This window comes from Danio rerio, chromosome 11 (genome assembly GCF_052040795.2).
Source record: "Danio rerio strain M-AB ecotype USA chromosome 11, GRCz13ab, whole genome shotgun sequence".
NCBI classification, from domain to species: domain Eukaryota; kingdom Metazoa; phylum Chordata; class Actinopteri; order Cypriniformes; family Danionidae; genus Danio; species Danio rerio.
This window is the reverse complement of record NC_141031.1, coordinates 42,337,766-42,350,846: the sequence shown is the minus strand read 5'-3', so window position 1 is coordinate 42,350,846 and position 13,081 is coordinate 42,337,766.

Genomic DNA, 13,081 nt, shown 5'->3' with positions numbered 1-13,081 from the left:
CCCTATGCTCAAAAATTTTAAAAACATGCAGCAATGCAAAACAAAGCATTCTAAGTATAAATGCAAATATGTAGATATGTAGCTCCACCAATTCTCATTAATCGCAGCCAATGACATAATCAAGCCGTAATACTACATGAATATGCAGCAATGCAAAATTACTACATAAGTATGTAAATTATCTTTATCTCCACCCACCCTCATAAAGTACATTACAAAGAGAGTGTGTGTGTGTGTGTATATATATATATATATATATATATATATATATATATATATATATATGTGTGTGTGTGTGTGTGTGTGTGTGTGTGTGTGTGTGTATAAATATAAATGTATATATATATATATATATATATATATATATATATATATATATATATATATATATATATATGTATATATATATATATGTATATATATATATATATATATATATATATATATATATATATATATATATATCATAATTGAGCCCTATGCTCACAAAATTCTTATTTATAAATATGTATTAAAAAAAAATTAATTACTACTTTTTTCTTTTTTTTAAATATTTCTTAAATGATGTTTCATTTAAGAAACAGAGCAGGGAAATTTATTTAAAATTTTAATATTTTTTCATCTGGAGAAAATCTGATTTGTTTTATGTCGGCTAGAATGAATGCAATTTTAATTTTTTAACACCATTGTATAGAAGTGTCATGAAAAATATCTAGTAAAAAAAAATTTCTGCTATCAAAAATTGGGGAAAAAAACAGGACGGCTAACAATTCAGGGGGCCTATTAATTCAATTGAACCTGTGACTAATCAAAGTGGTGTACCAAAAGACTTTCTATACAAGGATGAGACAGCGAGCGGGATATTTCTATGTTTATTTGATACAAATGCTTGTGTTTTTTTTATAGGCACAGTTTATATATCTAACTGTTTGTATTAAAGGACAAAATTGTATTACAAATAGTGTTTAATATATTTATAAATTTAAATACAAGAATTGTTGTGCTGTGAAATATAAAACTGTGTATGGAAAGCATCGACAATGCACCGTTATGCACCGAGATATCGAATTGAACCGAATCGATGGCATAATAATCGTAATCGTAACCGAACCAAACTGTTTTTCCCCCTAATTAGTTTTACGGACATCTCTAAATCTAAGACTCTCAAACTTCAATGCAGGGAGACATTGGCTTTTAGGTTAGCGAAGCCTACAGTGAACGAAGTTTGGGGACTACAAAAAAATACATCCGGCTTAATGATGTCATAAACCCTTCAGGTTACGCACATACACCCTGTGCAGCGAAGGGGTGTGGCCAGAGACGCTGTAATGTTATAACAGAGACGCTAATCTGCAGATCTGCCAATCACAGCACATTATGTTAGCTGACCAATCAGAGCCTCTCGAGGGCAGGTCTTCAGAGGAACTAGGAAATATGACAGTCGTTTTCATGTTAGCTGAGTAGCTGTATATAATCATAGTAGGATACATGAAAAAATAACATGATTATCTATAAAGAATGCATGAGCACACATTGCTTTGCACCCCATAATCACAACCAAGCCTTAAAAATACACTCTGGACCACCCCTTTAAGCTATGAGCTGGCAAATCTAAATCATCGCTGCAGCATTTTATTAGTACAGTAGCAAACCAGGCAGAACAAAAACCCTCATATAAAACTTAATTACAACAGTTGTGGGTGTATGAAACCTTAACTAACATCATAACCGTACCTCTGGGGATATAATTTACAGGTAACAAGGCTGAGGTCCCAGTAAAGTACGCGACCAAGGGGTTGCTGGTTCATGTACCTGAGCAGCTTTTCTCATATCCACTGCCATTGTGTTTCTGAGCAAAAACAGATGGCAGACGCAGTCCACGAGTTACATACAGTACAGTTTTCCCTGAAGCGTCTTGAGGGCACGCGAGTCATACACACGTTTAATATTGCGGCGAAGCTTTTGTGTTTTCCCAGAGAACTAAACGTGATTTGGTCCCCAGTCTGAATTCTGCCCGTCACATTTTAGAGCCCAATCTTAAGTGCAAAATGTAATCTGGAGTCAGTCTCTTTTTACACAGCTGCAATAAAAACACAGCCATGGCTTAATAAAGCTCAGAGTCTCTGGAACACCTCAGCGTTCAGTTTATATGGGCCTGTGTGCTTTCGTGCCGGAGGGGTTGATGCTGTGAGTGTCGTGGTACAAATCATGACAGCAGCTACGCAGTTTAAGATACTTGGTATTTATTGTGGTCTATAAAAGTGACTTGATGGGCTTTTTAAAGCTTTTATTGACTTCTCGGCGTACAGAGATGACCCTCGTGGAGATGTTTGTCTGCTGGGATCTGGAATGTTCTTTGGGTCTCTGCATTGCACACCAGGGGGCATCTCTCAAAAGACGTCTTATCCGCATTCCCTGCTCGCGGCTCCTACAGAGCAGATTTCTCATCAAGGTAAACCCCTCTAAGAACTTCTGGGTGAAGTTTCTTCTGCCCTGTGGAAGTTTTAGATTAAAGTGGAAATAAATATGAGCTGGATTTTTTTGTTTGGGCTTTCAAATTAAATTCTCTTTTCCTACCTGAGCTTAAAATGAAATCTATGGAGGCATTTCAGAAGTTATATAAGCAACAAAAAGTTTAAACTGTTTATCTGCTACTGTTGTTTCGCTCAGCACCTTATGGACTAATAAATATTAATAATAATAATAATACATTTTCAATGAGCAGAAACCACACTGAACACCCTTAAAAACAACCTAAAACACCCAACAAGTTACATAGATATGCCCTAAAACCACAAAAAATAGCAACACCGTGGAAGGAAACCAGAGTACTGAATAGCAATGCCCTGGAACCACCTAAAATACAGCAGCAACCTCAAAGTAATGCCCTCAAAATAACAACCATGTAGCAAAATTCTGAAAATAACCCTAAACATGCTAGCATTCACAAAAAAATGACTTGAACAACCTAGAAATAACCACATAACGTACATACCATATTATATACATCATAGCAATGCCCTGAAAAAAACACCTGGAACACTCTAGCAAGTCCATCACAACGCCCTGAACACCCAAACAACAAAGGAACACATCCTAGAAACATCTTATCATCCATACTTCAACAGCCTGAAAATGACTCGGAACATCCTAAAAACCATATATCAACACCCTAGCAACCAATCAAAACAACCATACATCAACACTACATCCATACATCAACACCATAGCAACCAATCAGAACACCCTACAACCATATATCAACAACCTAGAAACCACTTAGAACACCCCACAGCCATACATTAACACCCTAAAAACCACTTGTAACACCCTAGTAACCATTCATCAACAGCCCAAAAAACTCTCTGAACACCCTAGCAACCATACATCAACAATCTGAAAAACAAACAACACCCGATATCCATACAATAACACCATACACCACTCAACACCATACAAGCATACATCAACAACCTAAAAAACAAGTAGAACATCCCACAGCCATATATCAACAGCCCAAAAAACCCCTCTGAACACCCTAGCAACCATACATCAACAGCCAGAAAAACAATAAGAAAAATAACTACAACCATTCATCAGCAAACTAGAAACCACTCTAAAAATCCTTTATCCATACATAAAGACCATAAACCCTAGCAATCATACATCATTAATCTAAAAACATTCACAACAGCCTGAAAACCAATCAGAATACCCTACAACCATAAATCGACCCCCTAAAAACCAAATAAGACAACCACCAATCATACATCAACACCTGAAAATTAATCAGAACCCTAGCAACTATGCACCAACACCCTAAAAACATCCACGACAGCCTATAACCATACAGAACACTATACAAGCAAACATAAACAACAGCCTGAAAAACACCCAGGAAAGCCTACAACCATAAAGCAACACCCTAAAAACCAAATAGGACACCCTAAAATCATACATCAACACCTGAAAACCAATCAGAACACCCTAGCAACCATGCATCAACACCCTAAAAACATCCACGACAGCCTACAACCATACAGAACACCATACAAGCATATATCAACAACAGTGAGAAAACTCTTCAGAACATCCTAACAACCATACATGACCACCTTAAAAAAACACTCAAAACACCATATCAACCATATATCAAGAATCGAAAAACTAACCCCCCCCCTAAAAAAATTAGCACCCTAGCAACCATACATCAACACCTTGAAAAACAATCAGAAAAACCTACAACTATACATCAACAACCTAAAAACTAAGCAAAAGACCCCACAACCATACAAAAACACAATTAAAAAACTCCGAACACCCTAGCAACCATACATCAACACCCTAAAAATTAATTCGAACAGCCTAGCAACCATACATCAACACCCTAAAAATATCCACAACAACCTACAACCATAGAGAACACCATACAAGCATAAATCAACAACAGACTGAAAACTTCTCAGAACACCATACAAACACCCTGAAAACTCCTCAAACACCCTACAACCATACACCACCACCTTAAAAAAACACACTCAGAACACCATAGCAACCATATATCAATAACCCCCAAAAACTGAGCACCCTAGCAACCATACATCAACACCCTGAAAAACAACCGGAAAAACCTACAACTATACATCAACAACCTAAAAACTAAACAAAACACCCCACACCCATACAAAAACACAATTAAAACACGCTGAACACCCTAGCAACCATACATCAACACCTTAAAAATCACTCCAAACAACCTAGCAACATACATCAACACCCTAAAATATCCACAACAACCTGCAACCATAGAAAACACCATACAAGCATACATCTACAACAGTCTGAAAACTTCTCAGAACACCCTATAACCATTCATCACCACCCTAAAAAAACACTCAGCGTACCATAGCAACCATATATCAACACCCAAAAAATCCCTCAGAACACTCTACAACCATACATCAACAACCTAAAAACCAAGCAGAACACAACCCACCCATACAACAACACCCTAAAAACACTCTTAACACCCTACCAACCACACATCAACACTTTAAAAATCCCTCTGAACACCCTAGCAACCATATTAACAACCTAAAAACATCCACAACAATCTACAACCACAAAGAACACCATACAAGCATACATCAACAACAGCCTGAAAACCACCAAGAACATCACCACCTTAAAACCACTCAGAACTCCCTAGCAACCATACAGAACACCTTAGCAACCATACACCAACAACAGCCTGAAAACCCCTTAGAACGCTCTACAACCAAACAGAACACCCTAGCAACCACACATCAACACCCCCAAACCACCTAGAACATCCTAGCAACCACATTACAATGCTTTGGCAACCACTCACAACACTTCAGCATTACAGCTGCAACTGCAAAGTCTGGCGCTTCCTGTCACATTAATAACATTCAGAGCGCTTTAACTTCAGCTAAATCATTTGATAGTTTAACTTGCGTCAACCTGCTTCAGCTCGCACAATTTCCGTGACAAACACGGTGCCAGAACTGACAGGTAGAGCAACAGAGACAGGGAATATTACAGTGTGCTATGCGATCCACGCTGTGGTCCCTGTCTATCAGTCATGCTGACCCGAGACAGATTACCCCGTCATGTGGGACCACACTCTTCACAGTGTGATTGGCAATGATACCTGACTTTATTCTTTCTGCATCTGTTTCTAATCGTATCAAAATAACTGAAGAGTGAAGACTCAGAGTCCCTTCGGACGCTTTAAGCTCACAGGGTCATCTTTCTCCTAATATCCTGCACAAGATGCAATTCATCTAGAAGTCAAGTGTGCTTAACTAAAAAATCATTGAAATGTTTGGAGGTACTCTGAAAACAAGGCTGGGTATAGAACTATTTACACTATATGGTTGAAAAATAATAAATAAAAACATAAATAAACGAACGAAGGAACAAACTAATGAAAGAACAAACGAACGAACAAATAAATAAAAAATTAATTGATTAATACGCGGCGAGGCAGTGGCGTAGTAGGTACTGCTGTCGCCTTACAGCAAGAAGGTCGCTGGTTCGAACCTCGGCTCAGTTGACGTTTCTGTGTGAAGTTTGCATGTTCTCCCTGCCTTCGCGTGGGTTTTCTCCGGGTGCTCCGGTTTCCCCCGCAGTCCAAAGACATGTGGTACAGGTGAATTAGGTAGGCTAAATTGTCTGTAGTGTTTGAGTGTGTGTGTGAATGTGTGTGTGTGTGGATGTTTCCCAGAGATGGGTTGCGGTTGGAAGGGCATCCGCTGTGTAAAAACTTGCTGGATAAGTTGGCGGTTCATTCCGCTGTGGTGACCCCGGATTAATAAAGGGACTAAGCCGACAAGAAAATGAATGAATGAATAATTAATACGCAAAGTGTTTATTTTATAAAAAGTAAAACTATTATTATTATTATTATTACTGTCAACAATACATTACAATTTTTATTTGAACTTTTTTATATAACTATAGCCTCGTTTACACTGTCAGGTCTTCATGCCCAATTCCCATTTGTTGCCTTTATCTGATTTTCTTTGCCAGTCCGTTTACATATACTTTAATTGTGACTAGGGATGGGCACCAAAACTCGGTACTTTATCGGTATCGGTGCTAAATTATAAAATACCGAAGTATCGACAAGCTCTGTTGTTAACGGTTCTGCAATCGGTACTGGAGAATTATTGCTGAATAAACATTACTTACAGTAGCATAATTTAACTGACCAACTACAGTATTTCTAATTTGCGATATTCCTCTGCACAATTGGCAATCTCACATGAGAAATGCTCTTATTTTCATAGCCTAATAATAAATTATTCTTATTAAGACATTATAAAAAACTGCTTATTTTTACGTTAACTTCCAAAACACTGGTAATTCATTTATGTGAATGTGTTTAAGAAAAATCATAACCATTATCTGATTATTTAACAGCATTTTGCAACTAAAAGAGGGTATTTTTCAACTCCTTGTGAGCACAAGGAGCAATGTTTTAGTATGAACTCAATGCAAGTCTTCGTACATGAGGCCCCAGAAACATATAGAGGGCTACATTTTCCGAATGAGCCTGGATTGGCCTGTAGGCCTCTTTCTTGTATAGCTAATTACTTGTACCTCGGTAGACGAAACAACGAACGAGCGGTGGCTTTTGAAGGCTTGAGACTTTAATATCTTCTGCTCAAGACTGGGAGGCAATAGTGTAATAGTAATATGAGGTACTAAATTTTACTGTTTGTAAATGTGTTATCATGTGCAATTCAAAGAAGCCATAAAATCGTAGAGCCAAACAATGAAGAATACTCGTTTGTTGGTGGTCAACCAACACAAGACGATGAAGTCAGTTCAAAAACCCATCCCGAGGCTTGACTTTAACTTAGCGCAGAGCAAGAACACATTCGTCTGAAAGGAGGAAAAAGCCCCGCTGTTCTACACTGAGCACTGCTGATAGTGATTAGCTGGTGCTGAAACCAATTGCGAACAATACAAGTTCAGAGGAGTCACTTTAAGTGATGTGGGAAGGAAAGTGTTTTCGAGAGCATGTGGAGGAAACATTCCAGGACTGTGAAGTCTGGATTGGAAAAAGGCGACGATCTCTGCTAGACTGGTGCAGATTTCACGGCATCTCGCGTGTCCTCGCCGTGTGACCGCTGGATCGCTGAGCAGTTTTTGCGGTTGGGATTCATTAATGCGTTCGCCCAGACAGTCATCGCAGTGATGATTGGTCGCATCATCGCTGATGGGAAACGATGCGGATCATCCTGATTGTTTGAGAAAGGAGCGTTTCTCACGGTTGCAAGGGATAACAAGCTACGACCCAGAATTCTTGGTGAAATCATAAAAACGTATCCTGCTGCCGATGAAAAGACAGTCCGTCGGTTCAAATTGTTTAGCTGCCAACCGCTTCAGATTCCTGGCTCAATCCAAGTCAAATAATGATCCTTCTGACCTCCGGCGAGCATGATCCATGGGTACACGCACACAGACATACGCCATGCGCGTTTTTCACACTCTCTGTGCCTGTTCACTACACATTTGTGTTTAATTTGATGGCAAGGGGAAAGAGGAACAGCTTGACGGATGAGGCTACAGTCTCTGTCATCGCTCAACACGAGGCTGGTGTAGTCCTCACAATGGCCTCATTTTCTTAATAATTTCCAGTCCCTCATAAAGAGGGAGATCGAGAAAAACACCCAAGAATGGGAAAATAACTCGGCATGGCAGATTAACGCTTAAAAGACACTCGGATGGCGTGACGCAGGTCAACACGGTCATTCCAGACAGTCATTTCTGATTAATGGGTGGATTACAGATTGGTGTTAATGGAGAATTGAACAATTAAGAACGTGTTTCTTATCATTTAGGTTCTGACTCAAATATTGGCCTTAGGTCTTTTCTGAGGGACAAACATGTAGATCTAAATTTGATTAAGCTTAGTTTGGACTGCAACGTTAATATAACGTGCAATGTAAAATTTTGGTTTTGAACTACTGCTTCACCAGTTTGTAATATTTAAGCTGGAATTTGATGATTTCCTGCTAGTAGAAACATTATTTGCTATGAAAATTAACCTTCATAAAGCATCCACAATATGTACTGCTGTGCTATTATTGCATTCCAGGCCGATTTAGACCAATATAAATGAATTAGAACAATATTTTTTATTAAACTATATTTTAAAACTTTTTTTTTTTTTTACAATAAAATAGGTAAATATAAATATAAAAAGTCTATTGCATTTTTTAAAGAACTATGCTTGAGTAAAGTATTTCTTTTGTATGCAATGAAATGGCAAAAAAAAAGACAGTAAAGATTTAATTCAGGATTATTCAAATGTATTGATAAATATATTTCGCTTCCTGAAAAAAAAAAATCACATCCAAAGTTTTTGGTCAGTAAGATGAGTTAAATTAAATAATTTTCTTTTCGGCTTAGTCCCTTTATTAATCTGGGGTCGCCACAGCAGAATGAACCGCCAACGAATTAACGAAAGCCCTTCTAGCTGCAACAGCTGGGAAACATCAATTCACACTCATACCCTACAGACAATTTAGCCCACTCAATTCACCTGTGCCGCATGTCTTTGGACTGTGGGGGAAACCGGAGCACCTGGAGGAATCCCACACAAACGCAAGGAGAACATGCAAACTCCTTAAAGAAACGCCAACTGACCCTGCCGAGGCTCGAACCAGCAGCCTTCTTGCTGTGAGGCGACAGCACTACCCTTAATTTAACTTAATTTAATTTTAAGAATTTCAGCATGGATGCATTAAATTGATCATCAAATTTAATTTTGACATAATATATTTCATGGTCATAATGGACCTCATATTTCTAACTTGAGAACGCTGGACAATGGAGTTAAGAATCCACAGGCAGTTTTATTAAGTAGTGGACAGACACAGGAGCAAACAGTACATACAAGAGAATCCGATAGTGTAGTCAGGTCAAACGGTCACAATGGTCGATGCAGGCGGCAGACAACGTAAACGAGAGAACAAAGCTAGGCTCAAACACAGAGAGACTAAACAAGGAAAATGCTTCGTAAACGCAAGGAGAACATGCAAACTCACCACAGAAACGCCAACTGAGCCAAGGATCGAACCAGTGACCCAGCGACCTTCTTGCTGTGAGGCGACAGCACTACCTACTGCACCACTGCTTCGCCCAGACAATATATATGAAGAAATAAATAAATAAATAAGATAGGATAAGATAAGGAAGCTAGCCTTCTGTAACTCAAAAGACCACAATAAGGTATTTTAAATATTTGATGCATGGATATTAAAGATATCATATCATTAGGGATTTATGGTCAGCTAAAGTTCTAAAGAAACATTTTAAAGGTAAACCCCAATATAAAGTATTTATTCTAAAGCACTACATTTGGAAGTATAGCAAATGTTTTTTGTTTTACTGATTTTATTTCAGCCTGTTTGAACTTTAACATTCAGATCATGTCATTACTTAATTTTGTATACTTCCAGGCCTATTTTAATAAAAATAGAAAAAATATATAACAGTCAAATATAAATCCAATGGTGGTAAATTAGATAAAGATATTAATTAGTAAATTAATAATACTAATAACAACAAACAACAAAAACAATATATACGTTTGTGAGGTAAAAAAATTAAAAGGAGGGCCCTTGGATTAGCTATAGCCCCAGGGCCCAATGTGTTCTTAATCCGGCCCTGCACGCCAACACAGGGAGAACATGCAAACTCCACACAGAAACGCCAACTGACCTAGCCGAGGCTCGAGCCAGCGAACTGGTTACTGAGCCACCGTGCCGCCCTGATTATATGATTATATTGTGGGTTTTTAATTTAAGTGGAGAATGAACAAACACTTCTATTGAGACTGTACCTAAAAATTCCTCACATGCCTCAAATAACGACAATAATCTGCCAAAAAGTATATATATTCAGAAATAATTTAATTTTGGAGGAAAACATTGGATTCATCTGCACAGATGAGAACAGCCAAACGGCTGATTTAATCACAGATGGTACCAGAGAGCTCAATTCCATCTGTTATGAATATACACAATGAAAATAACTACTAGGAAGAAAAAAAAACAGCAATTAAAAAGTTAATGAGTCTCCAATGAAAAGAGAATTGTCATGAAAATAAAGGCATGTCATAACCATCCTAAACAGGCTTCATTAGCTCCATAAATTGGACATATTTTCATGAAATGTGCTTCGCTTGATGCTATTGGCTTTTATTTTGGCTGAATCTTTTGTTTATAGCACACATCTGTCCATGCTGCGTGACACGCGGTGTCATTTTGTACCATCAGATGTACTCCTTTCAAAGCAATCATTAGTGCATATTTGCCAAAAGCAAAACTCTGAGTTTATTAATGGCCTGTGATGTGGGTTTGATGCGCATTTGTAAGTGTTTTGTGGATTACGGGCTTGACCTGAGGGCTGCTGATCCTGTAAAAGATCTCTTTTCCTTTAAATGAAGTGAAGATAAACTCTCATTGAAATTCAATCCTGTGAAAATCCTCAGGGCGTAAACAAGCCGGTCCTGTTGGGGGCAATTTTCACCTCGCAAAATAAACCAAACTCCATTACAATAAAGCGAAGCAAGTGGAACATCAAAGCGAGCAGGGGGAAACAGCCATGAAGTAGGTCGGATAATAAAATTAAAGTAAATCGTGCGGGACATGTGTGTGCTTCTTAAAAGGTGCTAATGATTACCAAAGAGGAGACGCGGTGTTCGGAAGAAGGAAGTGGAGAAGGCTGGAAATTAATGGAGCAAAAAGTGACAGCATGCAGTAACTGCTTCAACTGAAATGCCATAAAATTAGCTGCTCTGGTGTAAGTGTGTATGCATTTATGTAGTGATAAATATATATATATATATATATATATATATATATATATATATATATATATATATATATATATATATATATATATATATATTGACCTTAAAATAGTTTAAAACAAATTAAAAACTGCTTTTATTCTAGCCAAAATTAAACAAATAAGACTTTCTCCAGAAAAAAACACTATTATAGGAAATACTGTGAAAAATTCCTGGCTAATAATATTTCATTCATTCATTTTCCTTCAGCTTTGTCTGTTTATTCATCAGGAGGTCATCAAAGCCCAGTACTGGGAAACACCCATATGTACTCATTCACACACACTACAGCCAATTTAGCTTATTTAATTCACCTATAGTGCATGTCTTTGGACTTTTGGGGAAACCTGAGCACCCGGAGGAAACCCATCACTGGGAAACATAAAACCAATTATTATTATTATTATTGTTAGTAGTAGTAGTAGTAGTAGTAGTAGTATTAATAGTGGAAGGAAGAGGAGATGTTATAACTATTAATATTATTAATATTATTATATCTATTATTAATATTATTATTAAATCGTTCTTTTTTTCCTGTCTCATGTGTAAGGTATCAAATAAGACAGTATTGTTTAAAAAAAATCACATTAGGAAAAAAAATTAAATAAAAATAAGCACAAAAAAATTGCCTTATTGGTATTATTTAGTTTTTTCCCTGTATCATGTGTAATGTATTAATAAGACTGTATTGTTTTAAAAAACTACATTTCAATAAAATGTCAATAAACAAATAAATAAACAAACAAACAGATACACACCAAAATAAACGAACACCAAAAATGTGCATTATTATTATTATTATTATTATTATTATTTTGTTGTTCTTCTTCCTGTCTCATGTGTAATGCATAGATAAGACTGTATTGTTTAAAGTAATGCTAATAAAAAACCTTACATTCCAATAAAAACTAAATAAAATAAAAAAATACATAGAAAAACAAGCAAACAATAAATGAATAAACAAACAAACAAATAAATGAATAAATAAAAAAATACATACATATATACAGTTAAAGTCAGAAATATTAGCCCCCTTTTAAATAAATAAAAAACAAACTTATATTTCCCAAATGATGTTTAACAGGGCAAGGGAATTTTCACAGTATGTCTGATAGTATTTTTCCTCTGGAAAACATCTTATTTGTTTTATTTCAGCTAGAATAAAAGTAGTTTTAAATTTTTTAAACATTTTAAAGTCAAAATTATTAGCCCCTTTAAGCTACTTTTTTTTCGATAGTCTACAGAACAAACCATCGTAATACAATGACTTGTCTAATTACCCTAACCTGCCTTATTAAACCAATTAACCCAGTGAAGCCTTTTAATGTCACTTTAAGCTGTATAGAAGTGTCTTGAAAAATATCTAGTCAAATATAATTTACGATCATCATGACAAAGATAAAATAAATCCGTTAGAAATGAGTAATTAAAACTATTATGTTTAAAAATGTGTTGAAGAAATCTTCACTCCGTTAAACGGAAATTGGGGAAAAAAATAAACAGGGGGGCTAATAATTCTGACATCAACTGTACATACATACAAACAAAATAATTAACAGCTTATTTTAAACAAATTTGCCATGAAATAAAACTTTTTGTGTGTGTCTCAGTCAGCACATGAAAACTACAACCGCTGTGAATGCTGTGCTGGCTGTGCACTAAACTTTCACCTACTAATAAAAGTGCAGT